Source organism: Marmota marmota, unplaced genomic scaffold, assembly GCF_001458135.2.
Source record: "Marmota marmota marmota unplaced genomic scaffold, marMar, whole genome shotgun sequence".
Taxonomy (NCBI): domain Eukaryota; kingdom Metazoa; phylum Chordata; class Mammalia; order Rodentia; family Sciuridae; genus Marmota; species Marmota marmota.
This window is the reverse complement of record NW_026000185.1, coordinates 17834974-17859222: the sequence shown is the minus strand read 5'-3', so window position 1 is coordinate 17859222 and position 24249 is coordinate 17834974. Positions and strand designations below refer to the sequence as shown.

General features: G+C 44.8%; 1 long non-coding RNA gene across 1 annotated transcript; it reads left to right on the top strand.

The window, feature by feature from the left end:
* Positions 1–6329: 6329 nt before the first annotated feature.
* On the top strand, positions 6330–23900 carry LOC125612280. Its single transcript, XR_007342575.1, has 3 exons — positions 6330–6340; positions 10827–10829; positions 23760–23900. It is a non-coding gene; the product is annotated as an uncharacterized LOC125612280 (long non-coding RNA).
* The last annotated feature ends 349 nt before the right edge of the window (positions 23901–24249 follow it).

Sequence of the window (24249 nt, the reverse complement as noted above, 5' to 3'; positions counted from 1 at the left end):
GTGTGTGTGTGTGTGTGTGTGTGTGCATGCCCACATACACACACAAACCTCTGCTGCACCCTCCCTGCTGAATTGACTGGATCACTCGCTTTCAGCCACATGGTAGAGAGACCACAAAGAATCTTCCATCTGAGGACCGTGGAAATGGAGCTCAGTTCAACAAAAGACCCCCTGACTTCAATTCTTCAATGTATCTTTGTCTCTCTCTCCAGAGGCTCCGAGAAGCTAGTTTTTGTGACACATGTGATGGTTTTTTGAACACTCTAGAAAAGTTTGCCTTCTGTTTTAAGAGAAACAAGTTCCTCATGTGGAAATACTATTTGAATATGAAATATGTAAAAAGAAATACAACAAAGCCCAGATATACAGACTCCTGCCAGGCAGAAGATACGCTGAAACTTTGAATCCTCCGTCTTCGGTATGAGTGTCTTGTACCGGATGCCTAGCACCCTGCCTAGAGGCATCCAGTCTCTTGAATGCTGCGTCTCCATGGATGAGATCTCACCAATCTGCAGGGAGAGCATCCCTCCTTTGCATAGGACACATTATAACGCAGACTTCCTGTGCAGATTCCAATATATTTTCTCTGTGATTACTTTATCCCCGTGGACAAAAGGGGAAATAAGAGCAAATTTTTTCCAATCATAATTCTTCCAATATTTAAATGCAATGATCGGATCACTCATTCGCTAATCCATTCTTTAGTCCCCCAAACACATAATTATAATCTGGTCCAGAATATCAATAGTACCAAGACTGAACCTCATTACCCTACCCCATGCCAGCACATAGAAAGAAATTTTATTATCCCCAAATAAGAGACTTGCCTTATACAAAGGATTATTTCTCCTCACAACAAAAGAGGCTTGAGGATTGGGGGTGGGGGATGTCAGGCCGTGTAATATTTCACTTCTTGCTAAAATTTACTGAAAAAAATTGAAAATGAGGTTTCTACCAGTCTTGTATTAAGTTGCCTTCTCAGTAAAGTGTCTATTATATGTTTTGTTTGCCTCCTTGTATCTACCTGAAAGAAGGGTGAACTAATGACTTTGTCCACAGAACAAAGGCAGCCCTTTTCTTGGTGCCAATCATCAGTCCCAATAAACTCCTTTCTGTGTCATGTGGTGCCTCCTATTCTGGGTTTATTTTTAACCCTGAATTTCACATATGCAAAGATAAACCCTCAAGTGTGTAGCCTGTTCCAGAGATCTAGGGGAAGCTGCTAAACTCTGTGAATTTTAGTCACCTGGCAAATTCTACTCATAGAAGTAAAAGTTGTGATAAAGGACAAAGAATACTTATTTCTAACACTCTTGCTGCTGAGTTTATTCAATGGTAATGAATGCATATCCTTTGTTAGAGATAAGATTTCAAGTAAGTACCTTTCTGCTAAGTCAAATAAAATCTGGAAGTTATATATTTAACAGGAAAAGAACCATTAATGTCCTTCATATAGAGAGAGCTCTGACAAATCAACAAGAAAACCATAAAACCTCATTGCTTATCAATAAAAGACAGTGTAAAACTGTAATATGTTAATACATAAAATTATGAACAAATTTTTAAAATATTGATTGTTGATTTGGAGTAAGGCAAATCTGACCTATCTAGAGAAATGACGATGAGCACAAATTTCTAAAAGATCCAATCTGGAATTGTGCATAAAGAAACTTTAAAAATAACTAAAACCCTTTGGATCAATATTAAAATAATTGAAACTGCTTCTGGGAATTTGTGATAGGAAAATGACTGGAGATTTAAAGATTTATATATAAGAATGTAACCAATTTTCAAGGAAAAAACACAGTTTTATAAATAATAGTCACCATGCTATATATTAGATTCCAGAACTTTTTAATATTATACCTGACTATTTGCACCCTTTGAAAACATTTTCAAATTTTCACCACCCCTCAGTCCTCAACTTTAGTTCTACTCTTTGTTTCTATGAATGAGTGTTACTTCCCTAGACACACACACACACACACACACACACAATGGTAACTATGGGTGGTGATGAACGTGTTACTTCAATTGTATGAAGGATTAAACAATACATACATTTGTCAAATCCTCACATTGTATACGTTGAATATACAATTGAAAATACGGTTGTTATTTCTTAAATTCTTTCTGAATATAATGTAACTAAAGCAGTTGTATAGTAAAAAAAAATGGAAAGTATGTAAATTGTTAAAATCATGTCCCATCATGTGATGGAAAATACACACTCATTAAAATAGTGCTTTTATTAAAATCTTATCACATAAGAAAATGCATGCTCAAGTGTAAATAACAAACTTATAAGACATTTCACTTGTTATATAATTGTACATGGAAAAGAATCATGTATCAAGATGGAAGAAAAGTGTCTGATTAGCAGTGGAGTCTATTTTTGGGGTGGTGGATTATGTTATTGTCTTTATTTTTATGATTGTTCCAATTCCTCTGCAATAAACATGTATCACTTTGACAAGTTGTCAAAGACTTTTTAAATCTGAAGGCAAGATGGTCTGGAGAAGAAATTAGCACAAATTTCTAAACCTAGATCCAGAGGTCCTCGAGTCTGACCCCTGCTCATCTTGTCAGTTCAGCTGGACCTTGAGCACCCTCCTCATGCTCTGGGAACCTTCGCCCTCACCAGGGTTCATAGCACCTACCTCTACAGCTCTCCTGTCTGTTAAATGAGATGATACTGTGAAAAAATCAAGCAGATGCCTCGTACCTGCAGCTGCCCCATAATTATTAAATAGCTGAAGAACTAAGCCTGTGGTCACAGTGTGACCCCCAAAACAAGGACACTCCTCTGAGGACAGAGGGTTCCCCTTGATAATAGGAAACCCTGACCTGGAATCTCTGGATCTCCTGCCAATTGCTCCATCTCTCCAAAATACAGCGGCCTTTTCTGTAACACAGGGAATCATCAAAGTACCTACTTCACGGTATCACGAAGGTCAATGTGATAATGCACAGAGGAGACGGAAAGCATTGCTTATGTACCAAACCCAGCCGACTGCCCTTTTTCTTTTTACAAGTAACATTTGATTGCAACACAGGCGTCCATTTGTTTGTGTCTTATCTGCGGCTGCTTTGGGGCTACGCAGGAAGGCTGGAGGTGCTGCGGCCCACAAAAACCTGAAATATTTACTATCTGGCCCTTTACAGCGAAAATGTGCTGAGCCTGAGACAATGCATAGACACAACCCGAGATAGTGCCTGTCATTCAAGAGAGAACAGCTATCATTATTATCATTGTTATGGACTAATTCCTCGGCTTAGAAGCAGTTCTGAAAAAAATCACAGAGTCTGACCTTGTGTTCCACGGTGTTAATACCTAATTGATCCCAGGTGAGTGAGTCATTCTAGCTGAGTCACCCTTTAAAAACCGTCAGAGCAAGAGTTCCTAGGGGACCCTTCTGCAATATCTCCCTGTACAGATCCGTCCACACTTTTAGGAAAATATTTTGCCTTCTACTTTCCTTTTAACCAATGTTTCAATGCCTGCTCTGTTCCCACTCGAGATACCGCACATTTCTGGGGTGAAACTTTGCCTACAGTAACTTCTCTGGCCTGAAGGATATCACGCAGGCACGTCAGTGTCCTCCCCTGAGTGGCAGGGGACCCCGATTCTTTTCTGCATAACTCAGGGGGGGCCTCAGTCTTAAGTATCCTGGGCTCTGGAAATTCAGCCAGTGTGGACAGATGTCCAGAAAATGACCTTGCTGTAGAGTTGGACCTTCGCAGGATGGTGAGCTGGACCCGGTACACACGGCCCCAAAGGCCCCAGCAATTTCGGGCATTACTTAAGAGACATCATCATCTGAAGATGCCCAAATTCAGTGGCTGTGATGAAGTGGGAGAGGATCCCAGGCAAGCGGGGGGAGCCCAGAGTCAGTACAGGCCAACAGCAAAAGCTTTGGCTGGGGATCTTCCCATTCAGAACTCTAAAGGCCTGCTGGGTAAACCGAGGCAGAGTGGGCATGGTCTGGATTGGGACCATCTGAGGAAAGTGACCATGGTCTGTCTGAGCCTGAGAACGCCCAGCTCAGACACCAAGTCTGTTGGAACTGAGATGAACGACGGGGATTCTGTCCCAGCAGGGGAACAGAGACGAGCCCACGGGAGCAGGTGTAGCCGCTACAGAGAAAAGGGACGTGGAAGCAGCACCTTATACATACTCAGCCTTCCCCTAGGTCTCGGTCACCTGCAAAATTTCAGCCACATGTAGGTCTTCAGGTTATGTTAATGGTGATGGTCCAAGGGCCATACTTTGAGAACCCTGAACTTCTCGTGTGTGAAAGAGAGGTACAGGGCTTACAAAGCATGATCTCCACCCCCATTCGATCTTTATCGGAACCCTAGGTAGGTGCTACCAAGCCATTTCATGGATGAGCAGAGTGAGGTACAAAGAGAGACAATGGACTGTCTCGAGGTACAATGCTCGGGAGCTGGGGTGCTCTACTGGGGACCAGTGTAAGGGTGGGGCCAGGAGCTGGGAGCTGCATGCTTAGCTCTGAAGCCCTCATTGGGGAATGCGCTTATTTCTGCAGCAGCTTAAAACATGTCTACTCCGTCTCTGGAACATTGTTATCATGTTCGAGTGGAGACCCAGTGTGGCTAGGGGTGCCAACTTTTCAAGATAAGCCAAGTTCTCGTTTTTAAGCATTGCCAATGAATTCTAGATTTCAATACACTACAGTGCAAGCCAGAAAACACCAACCTGCAGGCTAATTTGGCTCTGGTACTGCAGTTTGTACCTCCTGCGTGTTAATGCTCCTCAGTTCTTAGTGTCCATACAAATCACTTAGGGCCCCTTTAAAATATGAGTTCTTTTCTGACCCTTCTGGGAAGGACTTGAGATTTTTTAAATTTCTAGCAAGCTCCTGAATGGCACCTAGGCTGCCGCATGGTGGTCTATACACCTGGTACCGAACGAAGCTCTAGAACAGAGGTTCTCGCTGTGTGGTTTGTTGCTAGGCAACAACAGCATCAGCCAGGAGCCTGTTGGAAATGCCTTTTCTTAGGCCCTGACTCTAGAAAGGCTGAGTTGCAGTTTCTGGAGCTGGGGTTCGGGGTTCTGCAAACTTGTCCTGTGGGTGACTCTTATGCACATTCACTTTGAAGAAGCACTGTCCTAGATCAGTGATTCTCTGCCTTGGTGCACACTAAAATCACTTGAGGAGCTTTTAAAAATACAGATGCCTGGGCCAGGTGCAATGCAGTGGCAAACACCTGTCATCCCAGCGGCTTGGGAGGCTGAGGCAGGAGGATCGCAAGTTCAAAGCCAGTCTCAGCAATGGTGAGGCACTAAGCAATTCAGTGAGACCCTGTCTCTAAATAAAATAGGCCCGAGTTCAATCTTGGGTGTGTGTTACACACACACACACACACACACACACACAAACCTGGAGTCTCTCTTAATTGTTCTACGATGGAGCTAGTCACTAGGATTTTTTAAAACTTCCCAGCTGGTCCTAATCTTTAGCCAAGGTAGAAGTCTCAAGAAGTTCATATCAGATTCTTCCGTGTATTTTGCCCAAACTGGAAAACTAGGATATGGTCTTTGAGTAGCAAACGTGATTTCCCCAAAAGTCTAGGAATGATTTTGCACAGACCCAAAGCCTATCAGGCCAGTAGCTCATATCCTAGGAGGAAATCGCCAAGCGGCTCTATGGGGTGGCAGGACCCGTCCCAGGTCCCAAGATGCCAACACTCTGCTATCCCTGGTCCTTCACAATTCTTCCCACAGCCAAGACCTGCCAGGAAACGAGGCCAGCACCACACTTGGCCACCCACAGGACGATAAACCAGGAGGATGGAGTGGCCAGTGGCCAATGTAACTGATCCACAGATGGCCCATCTGGTCAGGCAAAGAGGTCTGGCTCTGGACCCTGGACTGTTGGGTAGTTAAAATGCAGGCCACTCTGTTTTCTGGTTTTATAAGTTAATGGGTGACCAGTTAAATGTCCTAAAGAGCAATAATAGAGTGGTGAGTGGCTATCCCAGGTCCACACCTTTATTGGGACCCAACGGCTGTGGTCAGGACTGTGGTCTCTAAATAACAATTGAGCTTGGGAGAAAGTGGGACCAATCCAAGGCTTCCAGGACAGACCCCCCCTCCCCCACATAAAAAAGACCGATATCAGAGTCCCAGAGGAGGACTGGCTTGTGTTTAGGGACAGGACATGGAATTGTTCAGTCCACCACGCGTACAAAGAGAAGGGGTGGGAACGAATGCAGATCATCAGCCACAGAGAGGAAGCAACCCAGAGCAAGTGGGTTCTGGAGGCAGAATTTGGAGAGCATCTCAGATGACCCCAGGGTGCAGGTGGATGCAGACGTTTGAGGGGTGCCCGGGGCTGAGCTGATAGGCTGGACAGGAGAGACCAAGGGCAGGGAGCCTGCTTGGACAACATCCCTCATTCCTCTTTCCACATCTGTCAGGTGGTCAGCAGTATTTACAAAGGTCCTACTACGGGCCATGCAATGAATGGAGTTGGACTGAGACCCCCCCCCCAATTTCACAGGTGGATAGTTTCAACTTGAATGGCCACATTCTAAGGGCTCATTCATACATTCTGCAAATATTTAATGAGTACCTGAGGGATTCCGGCTCTTACGTTTAACACTGAAGATACAATAATAAAGAAAGAAAAGAGACTGTGTGGTTACTGCCTTCCTGGAGATTGCATGCCGGTGGGGAAGGCAGATCATGAGCAAACAAACAAGAGAATGATATAAATAAATCCACGAAAGTACAGCGCAGAAAGACTACCGGGTGCCTATGAGGAATCTTTCCTTAAAGAAAACTTCTTTCAGGGAAAAGACGGCAAGAAGTGACGTTTGAGTTGATGTCTGAAGGGAGAATAAAATTTAAAGAACAGCTGGGATGTACTCCCAGCAAAGGAAACAACATGTGCAAAGGCCCAGGGGCAGAAAGGAGCATGATGTTAACAAGAAAAGAGCGGCTGGTGTGGCTGGAACTTAGTGAGCACAGAGAAGGAACCAGGTTTTGCAGAGCCAAGTGTGAAAGGAGAGAGATTTAAGTTGTGCAAGAGGAAGAACCCAAGAATGAAAGGCTTTAAGCAAGCAGGAAACCCGATGAGTGGCACTAGACAGGTTCTTTAGACTGTCAGACAATGATGATGTCTCTGCCACCCTCACAAGAGTTTTACCTGAACTCAAATTCCCACCCGACCAGCTGCCCTCCAGCTTCCCAGATAAAGAAAGCTGCCATTGCCCGTCAGCCCCCCAAGCGAGCAACCAAGTTCAGGTTTCTTAGCCTCTGATCCCTAAGTGTTTTCGAGGCCTATGCGTCTTCGGCTCCTGCCTAAGAGGTCACGTGACACTGCTGACCTCACCTGAGGGCTTCTCTGGATGGTAGCGCAGTCAGCTTCTAGTCATCAAAGACCTCGGAGGCTACTGTGCCAAGTCAGATTGGAGAAAGTGCCAGAGCACATACACAGCCGTGTGCCCTGAACGCACGTGACCGCAGGGTAGCTGGAGGGGACTCAGGATCTGGGGTGGGCTCTCATGCATGTTGCTCACTAGAATGGTTGACTGGGAGCAAGCACCTTAGCGTGGCCTCTCTGCAGGTCTTTGCATGGCTAGAAGGGTTGAATTGGGTCCATTTGGCTCTCTCTCTCTCTGTCACACACACATACATATGCGAAGTCACATAGATCTCACTATCTATCTTAGATAATCTGCATATACATATCCATATACCCAGATAGATAATGTCTTAGCTATTTCATGGCTGTGACTAATGTACCTGACCAGAACAATTTTTAAAGGAAGAAATGCTCATTTGAGGGCTCACAGTTTCAGAGGTCTCAGTCCACAGAAAGCCAGCTCCATTCCTTGGGGCTCCAGGTGAGGCAGAAGAGTGTGGCCCAGGGAAGAGTGTGGCCCAGGGAAGCAGCTCCCATGGTGATCAGGAAGCAGAGAGAGACTCACTTGCTGGATACAAATATATACCTCAAAGCCACGCCCCAAGGCCCCGCCTCCTCCAGCCACACCCCACCTGCCTTCAGTTACCACTCAGTTAATAGCTATCAGGGGATTAAATCCCTGATTGGGTTTAGACTCTTGCAACTCAATCATTTCTCCTCTGAACCTTCTTGCACTGTCTCAAATGTGTGCTTTGGGGGGGGGGGGACACCTCATCTCCAAACTATAACAGATAGGTAGATTGATTAAATTCTGTTATTCTAAAGCTCTTCTAGTGGACAAATCTGTAGAAAGAATGCTCTGAAGAGAGACTGGACACAATTCAACCATTCTTGTGTCTAAATATGTAGAAAATACACACTGAAGATATCCTTGAATCAGATCCTAGATCCTAAATCAAGGGACAGATTTGCCTCCTAAAACTGGTTAGTTGCATCTAGGATCTCCTTAGCATGCTTTGTACATGTTTGTAGAATGGCCAGATTGAAGGCCACATCTCTTTAGTACCCTCTATGTATTTCCTTACATAGAGCATCTTCTTTAAAACCCACCCAGTTGGGCTCCCAAGGAGTCTGACTCTGGGTGGTTGGGTAGAAGGATGTGGGAAAGCCAAAGGACAGGCAGATTCGAATCAGAGAGGCATCCAGAGATCAAAAGCCACAGGGTTGGTAACATTTGTTTTGTTTTTTTTATTTTGATGGTGATGGGGATTGAACCCAGGACTTTGTGCATTTGAGGCAAGTACTCTGCCAACTGCACTATATCCCCAGCCCAGTGATGTTTATTGATTACAAGTTTCCCATACGGAATATCATCCAGCTAATGTCCAGTTCTCTGCCCACCTGTTCAGACTAACTGCAACCCAGCCAGGATTCAAGAAGCCACCGTAGCTTCCTTCCTAGAGGGAGGCCTGAACAGAAGTCACTTCTCACTACCAAGCAGAGGAGTTAACTCACTCTTTCAAAGGAGTCTTCTGTGAGAAATGAGATCAACTGTAGGAAGTTGCTGAACCTGGAGTTCTCCTGGGGTCAAGTGGTTCCTTCCACCGGGCTTGAGGCATTGATCTCCACGAGTTAAAGACATGGCACAAACCAAGTCTGGAAAGGGAAAGTCAGACCTGTAACTTCTGGAATGTTCTGGTAGGTAACAGAAAGCTCTGCACATCTCTCCACTCCCTGCCCCCCTCCCTGTGCTCCCCACTCTCCGTGTCTGGAGTGTAGCAAGGTCATTCCAACCTCTAATGCCTCACACTTGCTAGTCCCTCCACTTGGAATTCTTTGCCCTTCTGTTTTGAGTCGCCTGTTTCTTCTCATTGCTCAAATCTGAGCACCTGTGTCCCTCCTCTAAGAGCATTGCCCTGGTGGTCCTGGTACCTCCTGCATCAGCCTGCCCTGTCTCCTTGATGGTGCTCATTACTATTTACGATGGCTGAGAGTGTGCAAGAGCTGATATGTTCATTGTCTCCCCACCTCAATTAAAATGTGACCTCCAGGAAGACAGGGTCGTGGGGGCCCAGAACGGTGCCTGGCGACACGGTGGAATTTAAATAACTACTTGAATGAAGGAATAAAATGTGAGACCGATGGATATGGTCAGAAAAGAAAACTGATGTCGCAAAGGGAAGGGATGTCATTGCAAATGAGGAACTTAAAGACAGAAAAGGAGGGGGACAAAAGGAGGGAGGAGCTGCCACTTCTAGAAGCTGAGCTTGGGACACTTTTCAAAGACTTGAGGACCAGGAAAGCAAGTTCCGAGGGTGTCGAGCTGTTCCCAACACTGACCTCACCTTCTGTGTTGTGATGCCCTGGCCCGACTCATCCTCTTGTGCCTCAGTTTCTCCATCTGTAAATGGGTTTAAAAGAACCTACCGTGCAGGGTTTTTGAGGAGACCAAAGGTCATAACATGATGACATGTGTCCCATGCTTAGCCCACTGCACGTACAGAGAGCACTGCAGAGATGTCCCTTAAACAGAAATTTTAAAAATATGTTTTTCTATTTTTCATTTCCCTGCATGAAATATTCTGTTCTGCGTAGTCTAGACTCTCCCTTGCTCCTGGAACACCTTTGCCCTCTGGTGTGGTTTCAAGAGGAGGTGTTCCCCCAAAATGCAAGAAAATATGCAGATGAAGTGATTGGGCTGTAAGAGGTTTAATCTAATCAGTGCATTGATCCCCCCCCCCCATAGGGACTAACTTGGTGGTAACTGTAGGCAGGTCGGGCATGGCTGGAGGAGGTGGGCCCCTGGGGACATACGTTTGGGGTTTGTATTTTTGTCTTTGTTGAGCAGAGCTCTCTCTGTCTCTGGTTCCTGGGGCCAGGTCTTGAGCTGCTTTCCTCTGACCCACTCGCCTACCACCCTGTCCTCTCCGATCCAGACCAATGGAGTCAGCTGTCTATGGACTGAGACCTCTGAAACTGAGAGCCCCCAAATACACTTTTCTGCCTCTAATTGTTCTTGTCAGGTCTTTTGGTCTTTGCAGAAAAAAAAAAACTGACGAAAACACTCTCAAAATCATGGATGCTGTTGGAGTCCTTTGTCCCCCAGAGAAGGTTTTACCCACGGTTCTGTTCCAATAGAGGAGAAGGGCTTGGAACAAGGAAGGCCCAGACAGGAAGGGTAAGGTATAGCTGTAAGAGAGAGGTTGGGCATACTGCCTCCTCCAGCCTCGCCGGCCCATCCGTGATCATGAGAAAGGTGCCAAGTCCTCCCAACTGGGAAGCGTGGTGCTGGGATTCCAACCAAGGCTGGCTCCGGAGTGCATGAAAGGCCGGGTGTGTAAGGGTAGATAACCAGTGTGTCGATCCAGGCTGGCCCGACCTCGCTCCACTCCTCTAGACATTGGAGATGGTGGGGAGGGTCAGACAGGGTAGTAAGTAAGTTGCAAGAACGAAGACCTAGGCCCTGTGTTTGGGTCCAAGCAGACAGCCTGTTTCCACAACTGGGGACAGGGTTTAAAGGGAACTACCAAGGTATCAGAAGTCCTTCAATGCTCCAGGACAAAGCCGCAGTGGGAAATTAGAGTGGAAATCTGAGAATATTTGGGTGAACTGGAAGCCGAGAGAAAGGAGGGCATGGAGAGGGAGGTTTGGGGTTCACCAGCTCCCAGGACATTGCATTAAAAACAAGACTGGTTGCAGCCCCCTGGCTAGAGCAGGGCCCCTCATGACATGCTTTCAGGGTGAGCTGTTGCTGACATCCACAGCCTGGTGGGGAAGCTTTATCATCTCCAGCTTATCCAGACGGGGAATAATAATGGTTCCCTATCCCAAGAGTTGCCATGAATCAGTATCTCCAGAATACTTAAAAGATTACCTGCCATGTGGTAAGTGTTTTAAGTGTTGGCTATTATTTAATAGGCATTATCTCTTTAATTTTTATAAGTTGGAGGTGATAAGTACTAGGTTCAAAAAGATTAAACAAGTTCCGAAAGTCCGTCTCATCAAACTGACATCACACACCCCCAGCGAGGCCACCTCTCCCTGCTTCTCTGGATGAGGCCCCTTGAATATCAAGTCCATCCTACATTCAAATCAAATTTATTACAGGGTGGAGCTTTTCAGATTGATCTTTAGATCCCTCCCCATGTTAACCTCTGCATCCTCTTTCCATGTACCGGGCATGCCCAGAGGACCACTTGCAACACCAAATCTAAGTCCCTGCAAAATCAAACCTCATTGGCAGCCACAAGGAGGTAGGTCCCATATTCTAGGCACTGGGTCTCAACAGGAAGCATAAGAAACCAAGTCCCTTCCCGATGGGTGCTTAGCCTCTCTCCAGAGACACAGATGAGCAGATTAATATGCAACATAGCAGCTACCAATAAGTGCTAAGAGGAAAGAAAAGGCAGCTCACCAAAAGCACCATCCCATTCTTCAACTTCCCTTAAACCCTTGCTCTCTGCCTCACAGCAACTTTTTTTTTTTTTTAATGTGACCTACCATCTGACATCCATGGTCTTTCCAAGTGGCCAAGAAATTTCAGAGCAGATAGGAGGGTAACACTTAAAAGATCAACTCCACGGAGCAGATGGCTTCATTATTTCATGCCAATTAAGTCAATGGTTCAGCTGTCGGCTCGGGGGCTCGCTGATCAATCGGAGAAGAGCCCCTTGCCCCGTGCAGTTATCTGACTTAATGTAAAAGACGCTAATGGAGACGGGCGGGGGTCACACCGACAATGGAGCCGTATGGAGACAGAGAAATTATACAACGGCCTCCTGGGGAGGCCAAGGAGCAAGTGGAGTGATGAGCGATAGGGGCTAAAAAAATAGCTTTATGTAATTAGGGCGATGTTGGCGCTGGTGACAGGACCAGCCACTCGGGTGCAGGCCACTATAAAGGTCTAACTGCTTCATACTGGGCTCCGCATGGGCCGAGGAGATCCAAAGAGGCGGAAGACACTGTCTCTGCCTTGAAGGAGCTCACTGTCTGGAGCTGGAAGCAGCCTCAGAAACAAAAAAAATATACATATAACAAAATCCAGCCCAAATATATATATTGCGATCCAGGGTGAGACTGGACTTTGTATTTCTTGTTTCCGTTCAGGATAAAAAATTTGATGGTTCCGAGACTGACTTGGAACATTCTAAAGCTAGCAAGGCCATAGCAGGGCCCATGAGCCTTTATCACCACATCCCCAGATGCTCTGGAATAACTCCTGTAGGGCCGTGGAGTGGTTGTCCTGCAGAGGCCACGTGGGGGACAAGCCACATGTTTTCACACCCAAGGCATGGTCAGCCCAGAAGCAAATGGATCCTCCTGTCCTCGTTATCCTGGGGAGAGACAGATCCTAGGAGGGGACTCGAGGGTTTGAGAAGTAGACCCGGGCTGGGATCAAATGCGGAGTTTTCTTTCTCTGAGATTATTAATCAGTGTTACTGTTTATTCATAAAGAGCGAGTGGGAAAGCTTCCCGAGGCTCCTGTAGGTGAGCAGGAGCCCTCCACAGCCTCAGTCAACAAGGAAGGCTTGGAGTCAGAGTTCCCGAGGAGGCGTCTGAGCCCACGCGGGTGAAATAAGTCATTGTCTTGGTTATGTGTGTAGAAATTCCTCTCCATTCCCCGTGAAGCTCCGGGAGAGCATCCTCAAAAGCTAAAACTTGTCAAAATGTGGCTCCGATGTTAAGATAGCAAAATATATTAAGGAAATGCCCATAGAGGTGTGGACAGTTAGTGTATCATAATATAAAAGCAAGATACTGCTGGGCGCTGTGGTGCACAACTGTCATCACAGAGGCTCAGGAGGCTGAGGCAGGAGGATGGCCAGTTCAAAACCAGCCTCAGCAATAGCGAGGCTCTAAGCAACTCAGTGAGACCCTGTCTCTAAATAAAATCAAAACAGGGCTGGGGATGTGGCTCAGTGGTTGAGTGCCTCTGAGTTCAATTCCCAGTACAAAAAAAAAAAAAATGGACAAAGAATGTTAACAAGCAACACATAAGAATAAAAATTGCAAATGAAGAAATGTTTAATTTTTTTAGTAACCAGGACGATGCAGAATGCTGGGTAAATAGCCTAGAAAAACACCTGGGTACAAAGGGGCACGTATGTGTTATGCACCGAATGTGTTCCCTTAAAATTCACATGTTGACATGAACCCACCTCTGCATTTTTAAATTTAAATTTTAATTTTTGTTGAAGTGTTGGAAACAGAACCCAAGGCCTCACACACAGTAGGTAAATGCTTGGCCACTGAGCTGTACCCCATATGCTGAATTCTAATCCCCAGTGGGGTGGCATTTGGTGGGGGTGAGGTCTCTGGGAGGTACTTAGGTCAGAAGCCAGAGCCTTCAAGAATGGCATTACTGCTCCATGAAGAAGAACCCAGAGAGCTAGCTCAACCTCTGTGCCATGTGAAGATACAAGGAGAAGAGACCAGGGCCCAACTGTGCTGACCTCTTAATCTCAGATTTCCAAACTCCAGAACTGTATGAAGTACACCTTGATGGTTTAAGGCACCCAGTCTATGGTATTTTGTTATAGCAACTTGGACTAAGACCATAGCCCTGGAGATGAACTCTCCAATGGCAGAGTGGTTAAATAAACAATGGAATGTCCAGGCAACCCATGCCGTACAGCCGTTCAATATTTACGTGTGTTTATATAGGAATATTCTCATCTGTAGGAGTGTCCTCAATACTGTCCAAGGAAAAAATAAAGTCACATACAGTTGGATGCCATTTCTGTTCAAAGAAAAAACTCATGCAAACCAACAGGTAAAATACATTTCTAAAAGAATACACAAACACCAACCATGTGACTATATAGAAGTAGAAAGAGATATAGTCGTAGATACAAATATACATATAGCTATAGCTGTGTCCATAGCTATCGATGATGAATGTGTGGAAAATGTTATGACTGAGGTATGAACTTAATAAATTCGTTTCTCATAAGAGCTCTGGGAGGTAGTTAATTTTACTCCCACTTGTAGTTAGAAAAAGGTTCTTAAAGCCAAGCATGGTGGCACACACCCAGCCTATAATCCCAGTGGCTCAGGAGGCTGAGGCACGAGGATTGCAAGTTCCAAGTCAGCCTCAGCAACTTAGAAAGGTCCTACGCAATGTAGAGAGACCCTGCCTCAAAATAAAAATTAAAAAGGGGTTGGGGACATGGCTCAGTGGTTAACTCAGACCCTGGGTTCAATCCCTCATACCAAATAAATAAATAAACAAGAAAATGTCATTAAATTTGGGGTTAAAAGGTTCTCAATGTCACACATCATAACCGTCCTTGCATTATCAGTGAGCTAGCCCATGGTGTCTACTGTTACAACCGAAGCAACATCTGTCATATTAGCATCCACGTGCAGTATCATCCCTGAGAAATTGTGATAGATCCCCTTCCGAGTGCCTGTCCACTTGCTCCACCCAAGAACCATGCTCACCAAAAACCATAGGCTTCAGAGTCCTGTTTGCATTCTGTGCCTCCATGGGTCTTAAGCCACGGCTAGTTGGGCCCATCACAAGGAGGAACAAGAGGAGACTCCATCCCAGGAATTTGCAGCTGTGGCCAGAGGCTGCAGGTGGCTCCCCACGGCTTCTCAAAAGATGGTCATGTCATCTCAGGAGTGTGGCTACCGTGCTGGGGCAGCCACTGAGACTATGTACATAAGCAACAAGAAGAAATCAGTCTATTAAGACAGAGTGAATCAGATTCCCCCGAGAGGCAGAAGAGCCAAGATGACCCTCCATGTGTCCCCAACCAGAGAGTAACAAAGAGCAGCCACCTTGGTGTTTTGGGAATCACCAGTTCCCCATGAAACTCCACCATGTGTGCATACAGTCTTTGGGCATGCTGAGGTATCAGGCTCCTTTCATGCTGATCCATCATTTGGGGTCTGTGTGTATACACATTCCTCTTTCCCTTCCCTTTCTTCATAGGAGTTACTTCTATGTCATTGGCTCAAAGGACAGAGGCATCTAAGTGGTCCAGCAAACACCTCTTCTTTTCAAAACCCAATGTTCAAGGTATTTTCAGGTGTCAACAGAGAAGTGTGGTCTGAGACATTTAACCAGAAAAAGTGAATAAGAATACATGAGTGACCCGGGCATAGTGGTGCACATCTGTAACCCCAGCAGCTGTGGAGGCTGAGACAGGAGGATCGCCAGTTCAAAGCCAGCCTCAGCAAAAGTGAGAGCAACTCAGTGAGACCCTGTCTCTAAATAAAATACAAAATAGGCCTGGGGTGTGCCCAGTGTTTGAGTGCCCCTGAGTTAAATTCCTGGTACCCCCTCAAAAAAAAAAAAAAAGAATGCATGAGTGCATTATCTGTGACCCAAAAAGACTCCCTGTACCCTGCTTCCAGCCTCACCATCAAGAAAGCAGAGGGGAAATGGCTTCATGGTGGGGAACATCAGGAGGACCAAGGTCAATATGACCAGGAGCATGAAGACCATCTGCAGGCAAGGCCATGGGGGTGGACCCCACGGACATCCAGTGGAGATTAGGAAATGAAATCCAGAAATCCAGTCTATTAACACCTTCATGCAGAATAGCATCAAACTGTCCCGCAAAGGTGGGGCCCTGGAGGAAGAGCTGGTGTGGCTAAAGCTTTTGAGGCCACTGGAGGATCAGAGACTTGGAGGGGAAGATGAGTTGTTTCAGAAAATAAAGAGATTTCAAGGCTCAGGCTGAGATCTGCACCCACCTTGCTTCACATAACCATGCCCTTTCCTGAAGGAGGCTCGAGCGGGTCCCCATTTCTGACAAACTGTCCTTGACCAAGATAGCCCATGTGGAAAAATAAATCAGCCACCGCCAAGCACACTTTTATCAATATCCTTTTATCGTCTCTGTGGCTGGTTCATTGGATTCTTAGAGCAAAGTTCTAAAGCGGCAGTTTCCTGGCCAGACGACGAGGTTAGTTAACTTCCGCATTGTTTCATGTCCCCAAAGCAAGCCTTAAACCTGATCAATCTTCTCCCAAGGATGCATCTTGAATATTGCGGGGTCTGTGGTGTTCAATCGATGTCCGGGGAGTCCCCGTCTGAACTCTGTCCATTCTGCATGGCCCTGGACGTTCCTGAACTATCCACGGGCCATTCCTAGACTCACTCCAGATGAGTGCTGGGATGCCTGATCTGACTTGGTCTGCGTCTCGGGTCCTCAGGTACAAAAAAAGAATCAGCTTAGGACCACGTCCTTTGTCCCCACCTGACTCCCAGCCTGTACTTTCACCCGTGGGCTCTCGAATGTTCTGTGGTACCAGCACTTGCCCAAAGGACTCCCTCATGCTCTTTAGCTATTCACAACATGGATCCTCTTGTTTCCCATGAGACAATCAGCCTCAGAGCAATGCCAACTTCCAGTTTTCTGCCACTGTGACTAAGATCCTAGGGGTGGGTATATATATATATTTTGCATGGCCCTGATTGAAAAGGAAATAAAATCTTCATTCTGTGTTCAACTGGATTCTTCTCAGGCCACGGTGATGGGGGCAACTGGGGAGTGAGCGTCCCTTGTCACCAGCTCCTAAGATTCCTCCTCTAGCAGAAGCTTCCTACGAGCCCTGTATGAAAGCACCTGCATCAGCCCATCTCACGGACACGGCTGGAAACCCTCAGGTGTGTGCAGCGATTGACCCCCCCCAGGGCTCCCTCCGAGCCCCAGTTTCCCCCAGCCGGGCACACCCAATGTATTCCCTAGCACACTTGACAGAATACACCGGCCTGAAGGACTGCCAACAAATCACCCGAGACTCCTGTGCACTCCATCATCTGTCCACGCCGTCCCCGGGAACTCGAGTTCGTGCCTGGGAGACGGCGAGGGCATGACTTGGCATAACAAAGGCAGAGCGGGGTGTGGCCGCTGCCTCTTCGCCACCAACTCCAGCACATCCTTCCCTGGCAGGGTCGGTACAACAGAGGATGGGAGACACGGAGACTGATTAGGAGGAGGATTTATCACTCTGTCAGGAAGAGTAAGCCAAACAGAGGAGCTGTCCGTCACGCTGGGCACTGGCACCACGTTGGCAGCCAACATCTGCTCCGCTGGCTGCGGGTTCACCTCAGAAAGAGAAGGGCAGGCAGAGGGCTTCTGGGAAACCTCCGTGTCCGGCTGGGTCTGGGGCCATAGGACAATTTCCCAAATGGACCAGGAGTGTCCAGGGCCCTGTGGGTTACTGAACCACAAGGTCGTCTTTGGAAAGGGAGTGCGTTAGATACTTGTTACTGATCCACCCAAGGCACCTGTGCCTGTCCTAGCAATCCCCAGCCGGGAGGGTGACACTTCCTCACTCCACGGACAGCAAGTGTTGTCACATGGCTAACTTGGGCCAGGGAGACAGAAGCAGAGTGTCACTTCCAGATGCAAACTTGAAGAGACAGGGTGTGCATGCCATATTTCTTCCCTCCTTTCCACGAGAGCTGTGGGGTCCCCAACAGGGGAGTCTCTATTAACCTGACCCTTGGCTGAAGCCATAATGTTCCGGAACTACAGCCGAGTAATAGCGGACATGTGATATGAGTGAGAAAGAAACATTTGTGATCATAATTCACTGAGATTTGGGAGGCATTTATTATTGCCACTTCCTCTAGACAATCCTGATTCAAAACATATCCATCAATCGCCCCCACGCACATCCAAGTTGTGCTTTGTTCAGTTAGAAGTGGTACTCACAGTGGGGGGGAATTCTGGGGCCATCTTGCTTTTTAAGTTTTGGTGAAATGTCTCTCTTTGTGCACAGCTTTTTTCCAACCAGGCGGTAGGACTTATTTCATGGGACTAACAAGACAAGATTTTGTGATAGCTACCATACTAGATCCCCAAGCAGCTCCTCATGTCAAACATGATGCCTGGATGTTGGGTCTGATTTATCATACCTAACTGATTTTTCCAGCAGTCAGATCCCTTCTTGGGGAGCCTCTCGGCATATCATAAATAATTTTCTGGAACCTACTCTAACTAGATCACACCAACTTTCTCAGATAAATGGGAATCTCCATGAGAGGTGATATTCAAAATATCTAAGAACTGGTCCAGAGGTATAGAATCCTGATTGAGAGCTGCATACAAAATGGTCAACCCAGGCTAAATGTCATATTGCTTATTTAGCAACAGTTTTGTCCCAGAGTTTACTATGACTCAGGTATGAGTTAAGAGTATCCACACCCCAAGGGTATAAACCACTGGGAGCTTGGTACCCAGGGTGGGGGTATTAAGGGGTGGTGTGAAGCCTCAAGAGATGAGACCTAGTGGAAGATCATTTTGTCATTGACAATGCTGCTCTTAGAAGGGCTTAAAGTGCTCCTTGCTAGTGTGAGTTGATATAAAACCCCGAGCTTCACCCCCTGAATCTGTTTCCTGATTCACCATGTGGTTTTATCCTCACCAAACACTCTCACCATCATGATGCCAGTTATGGCATCATGGCCATGAATCCCTCAGCAGTTCCAAGCCAGCGTCAGCACTCTTCCCTTGAATCTCCGGAACTGTGAGTTACATGAACCTCTTTTCTTTAAAAAGTAGCCTACCTCAAGTATGAATTACAGTGATGAAAAGCTGACAAACACATCACTTTATGTTTTAACTTTTTCCATTGAATTCTTCAATCTATCTGGAATTTATTTTGGTGCATAGTGTTAAATAGGAATTTGAAGTTTTTCCCAAATAATTAACCCCACAAGCAATTATTAAACAATCTATCACATTTTTACTTATTTAAACATGAACATTATTAGACTTTTGGTATTTAAATCTATTTCTATGCTTCTATTTGGTTCCAAAGATTGTTAGTTTTCATATGCACCACAGAGTTTCAATAGTTTATGCTTTATAATATGTTTAAATACCTAGAGTATCACATTATGTTTCTTTTAAAAAAATATTCTTGGTTATAATAGTCCATTTCATTTTTTCCCCTTTTTATTTTTTGTGGTGCTATGAAATGAACCCAGAGTGCTCTACCTCTGAGCTACATCATTAGTGATTTTTATTTCATTTTGAGGGTCTCCCTAAGTTACCCAGACTGGCCTCAAACTTACAAACACCCTGCCTCAGCCTCCCAAGTAGCTGGGGTTATAAGGATAAGCTATTGCACTCAGCCCATCATCTATTTTCTTTCAAATGTGTTGTAAAATTGTTTTTTCCATCCTTCTAGACACTAAAAATCTACATAGGTATATGCATTAAGGTTTCCCTGAACTTAGAGATTAATACTGGAAAATTGGAAAGATATCCTCAGAAATTCCATCTTTCTAAGAACTTGACACGTCACTTTATTATTTAAGTCTGTTTATTGTTTAAGTCTTTCTTTGTATCTTCCAGTCGAGTTTAATTTTTTCTTTATGAAAATTCTACGCTTACTACGATCATGACTAGATATTTTGCTTTGAGGTCTTTAGATGAATGACATTTTTTAAACCTGGCCAATAGTCTCATTTTTTTTTCCTAGCATATGTGAAAGTTGTTACATTTGTACATTTCTTTTGCGTTTGACTCCATCATTAGTTTTAAGGTTGGTTTTCATGGGCTTTCAAAATAAACTTTCCTATTTTTAAAAAAGGATAAGAACGTTGTCTCTGTTTTTCCAATATGCATCTTGATAACTTGTCTTTTCTTATTTTATTATGTTGGCAGGAAATTCCATAACAACACACAGTATGTTTTAAGATAACTTAGTTACTGTGTTTTAAACATCTCATCAAAGTGTTTAAAATTCATTGTATAAGTAAACTCCAGTGGAAAAAGGTAATTATGGAGCCAGAAAGTTTCAGATTTACAGTCACATTTTCCTTTTAGTCCTGCAAGAATTTAAACAACAATGCTTTGAGTGTATTTTTATTATTATGAGCTAAAATCAGCCCCCCAAAAAAGAAAGAAAAACACCTCCTTATTTCTACAATCTACAAACTTGGCTAATTCTTGGGCATCTTTATCATCCTTGGCCTTGAACTTGAAGTGTTGATGGATGTATAAAACCAAAGATAAGCACACAAGTGCGGCTGATCTCTAAAACAAAGCAGATGTGTGTGTCTGGAGTACACAGCAGACTTTCCCCCATTAGTTCATACAAAATTGATATTTTATGATAATTCAAGTGGGCTACATGGTAGCTCATTCTCTTCCCTCATTAACTAATCATGTATATCTAATTCTGTTTTGGGGAACGCATCCAGCTCTGGAGATTCCTTTGCAGTGATAATGGGTGCCCTCCTGGTCCTATTTCTGTCCACCATGGGATGGCCTCTACTGTTTCCTAGCTAAGGGACATCTTGGTTTTAACAAACTAAGTGGCTCATAGCTTCAGGCTTCGGCTCCTCTGTCTTCTATCTAAAAACAATAATGATACAGAAGATAAAGACAGTAAAAAACAAAACAGACAACACTTATAATACCTGGATCCCGGCAGAATTAAGTTCAGTTATATAGGGCAAATGGATTACGGGGTGAATGTGTTGGGATTAATAGAAACCAAGACCTACAGGAAACCAACAAAATGGTGGATTGGAGGAGGACCCTGGCTGCTCTGTGGCATGAGACCAAGAAGCAGATAGGCAGCTTCTTACTAAAGTGGTTGAAAAGAAAAGGGGGAGGTTACATGGAATTAATAGTGGACATTCGAAGCAGATCAGGGACTCAGGAGGTTGGATATAATAAAATGCCGCAGTCTGGCTGGGCACAAATGCCGCAGTCTGGCTGGGCACACAATCACAAGCCACCACACAGCTTGTAGATTCAAACAGCAACTCTTTATTCCCGAACTCACACCAGCCGTCTACAATCACGTTCTGGGGAAATCCACGTTCTCTGCCCAAATCCCCCTCCACTGGGCTTCTATCTCCCCAAAAATACTGTCTGAATCCCGTGAGAACTCAAGGGGAACTCAGGCAGCAGGATACGCCCTATTCCCAGCAGGAATAATCTTAAACCTGGAACACCCTAAACCCGATTATCCTAAACCAGGAACACCCTAATCCCGGATCCGCCCTGGTCCTTGAGCAAGGTCACCTAACTGCAATGTCACTGCAAAATGTCCTATTTCCACGAGTCCTTCCACTAAGCAACATGGGGTACACTGGCAAGGAAATTGTCATACCTACTTGGCTAATGGCTCCCAGCAATAAAATAAGGGAGAAATCCCCAGCGCCACCATTGCTGCTGGCAGTGACAGCCAGAGTGGCCCTCCCCCAACCCTGTTCCTCTGAGCAAAGCCGAGGGATAAGGGAATTAAAGGAACCTGCATTTTTAGGAGGTCGGTGGTGTGTCTGGGAACAGAGAGACCAGAGATCAAAGACACTGCCGCACCAACCTGAAAGGCACTCTGCACAGTACCCTCGTGTGGGAAGGAAGGAAGCGGCATCTCTCCAGCTGCCCACGGAGGAAGAGGCCATTTCACAGCTGCACCGTGGGGGCCAGCAGCTGTGGGAGCCGACTCCTGGCAAGCCCAAGCTGGGCCCAAAACACTGGCCTGGAAAACTCACATCAAACACCTTAGAGAGTGCCTAAGTGACCAGGAGAATGTCAGATGCAGACAGGGACTCACACAGGGGAATGAAGGTCGTGGAAACCCGGTCCCCTTGAGTCCCCCTGTCTGCAGGACATACTGAGGGACACACCTGTCCAGGAATTTAAAAGGACTTGGTGGGCAGTGATTGAGTTTGCAGACTGAACCCCGGAGACCAGGAATTGCAGGGTCTGTGGGTGACCAAGAGGACAAAGGATTGGCTCCTGCACCACACTAGTGGAACCCAGGGTCTCCCAGGTGGATTGGCAGATGCTGGGCCCTGGAGGTGTGCTGATTTAGAGTTTTCAGACCAATCCCATCCAAGGAAGGACCCGGAGCCTACCCAGGCCTAAACCCCGCCTCTGCCTCCAGAGCCCCTCCCACCCTCAGGGCTCCACCCCCAGGGTGGAGGAGACCCCACACCCCGCCCACCCCACCTGATACTGACTTGAAAAGAAGCCGAGAATTTTTTATTTTCTTTAACTCCAACAGAAAAAAAAAATTCTTTGACTTTTCATTGAGAACTTTTGTTTTTTCCTTTTCTCTATTTAATTGTGCCCTGAATGGTTCATGGACACTGATGCACATACATATGTGTTTCTTTTTTCTCATTTCCAGCATTTTTTGGAGGCGGTTATTTTTTTATGGCTGTCTTTTGAGGGCTAGGATGTTTGATTAGTACATTTTGGTTTTGCTATGTATTTTCTCATTTTTTATTTTTTAACATATTTTTATGTTTTTTAAATTTATATTTTATGTATTTTTCCCTCACTTATCTGTTTTCTTGATTCTCTTTCTCTCTTTCCTTCTGCTAGCAGCCAAATCTCCATTGTTCTCTCTTTTGCTCTTCATTTAATTTTTTACATCTATTTCCCCCCCCCCATCATAATCAGCACATTCTACATCTCTTCTCTTCTTTCTCTGTTCACCATTAAAAACATGATAAACCCTTTTGCAAACTTACTGTTTTTACTGTGGGCAATAACCGATCATATCGTTTCTGTTCACCGTGACCATTAACACTGTAGATGTCATCGTAGAAACTATCTAGTTTAATGCTGTCTATTATTTGCATTGGTGGTTGTTATTATTTGTCTCCCCCTAAACAGTGGGGTCCTGGAAACCTTCAGGGACACTATGAATCCACAGGGTAGAAACTCTACCGTCTCAGATCCATACTGTTAGATGGTAGACACACAAACAACGTGAAAACGCCAGGGAAGAAATCACCCCAAGTAAACCACAATACTTCAGTAACAGACTCCATCGAGACCACCATGGAAGAAAGGTCCAAGAAGACATTTACATTGTACATAGTTAAACTGATCCACAAGGTAAAGGACAATATACAGAGTGAAATCAGAGAGAAACTACAGGAAGTGAAAGATCACTTCAATAAAGAGATAGAGATTCTGAAAAAAAAAATCAATCAGGAATCCTCTAAAGGAAAAAATCAATAAACCAAATTAAAAATTCAATGGAAAGTAAGACCAACAGACTAGACCACTTGGAAGATAGTTTTAGGCAATGAAGACAAAATATATAATCTTGAAAATAATGTTGACCATGGAGAAAAGATATTAAGAGACCATGAAGGGAACTTCCAAGAAAATATGGAACAACACGATTTGTTATATCAAATATAATATATTGATTGGGATAAATGAAGACTTGGAGATACAAACCAAAGGAATGCACAATCTTTTCAATAAAATAATATCAAAAAATTTTCCAAACCTTAAGAATGAAATGAAAAATAAAATACAGGAGGCATACCAGACCCCATATATACAAAATTACAACAGACCCACACCAAGGCACATTATTGAGAAAAGCAACAGGGCACATATGGAGGGAAACCAGTCTAGAACTCAGCTGATTTCTCAGTCCAGACCTTAAAAGCTAGAAGGTCTTGAAATAATATCTACCAAGCTCTGAAAGAAAATGAATGCCAGCCAAGAATACTATATCCAACAAAATTAAGCTTCAAAATTGATGATGGAAAAAAAAAACATTTTATGATAAACAACAGTTAAAAGAATTCATAAGTACAAGCATGCAGTACTCAATATACTCAATAAACTATTTCAAGAAGAAGAAACAAAAAATAAAATTGAAAACCAGAAATTGAGGAGCTACACTTCAAGAATAATCAATCAAAGGAAAGCTACTTCAAATTAATAACCAAAAATAAATAAAAATGACAGGGAATGAAAGTCATTTCCCAATAGTAACATTGAATGTAAATGGCCTAAACTCATCAATCAAAGGCATAGACTGGCAGAGTAAATTAAAAGACCAAACAACATGTTATCTCCAAGAGACTCACCTCATAGGCAAAGACATCCACAGA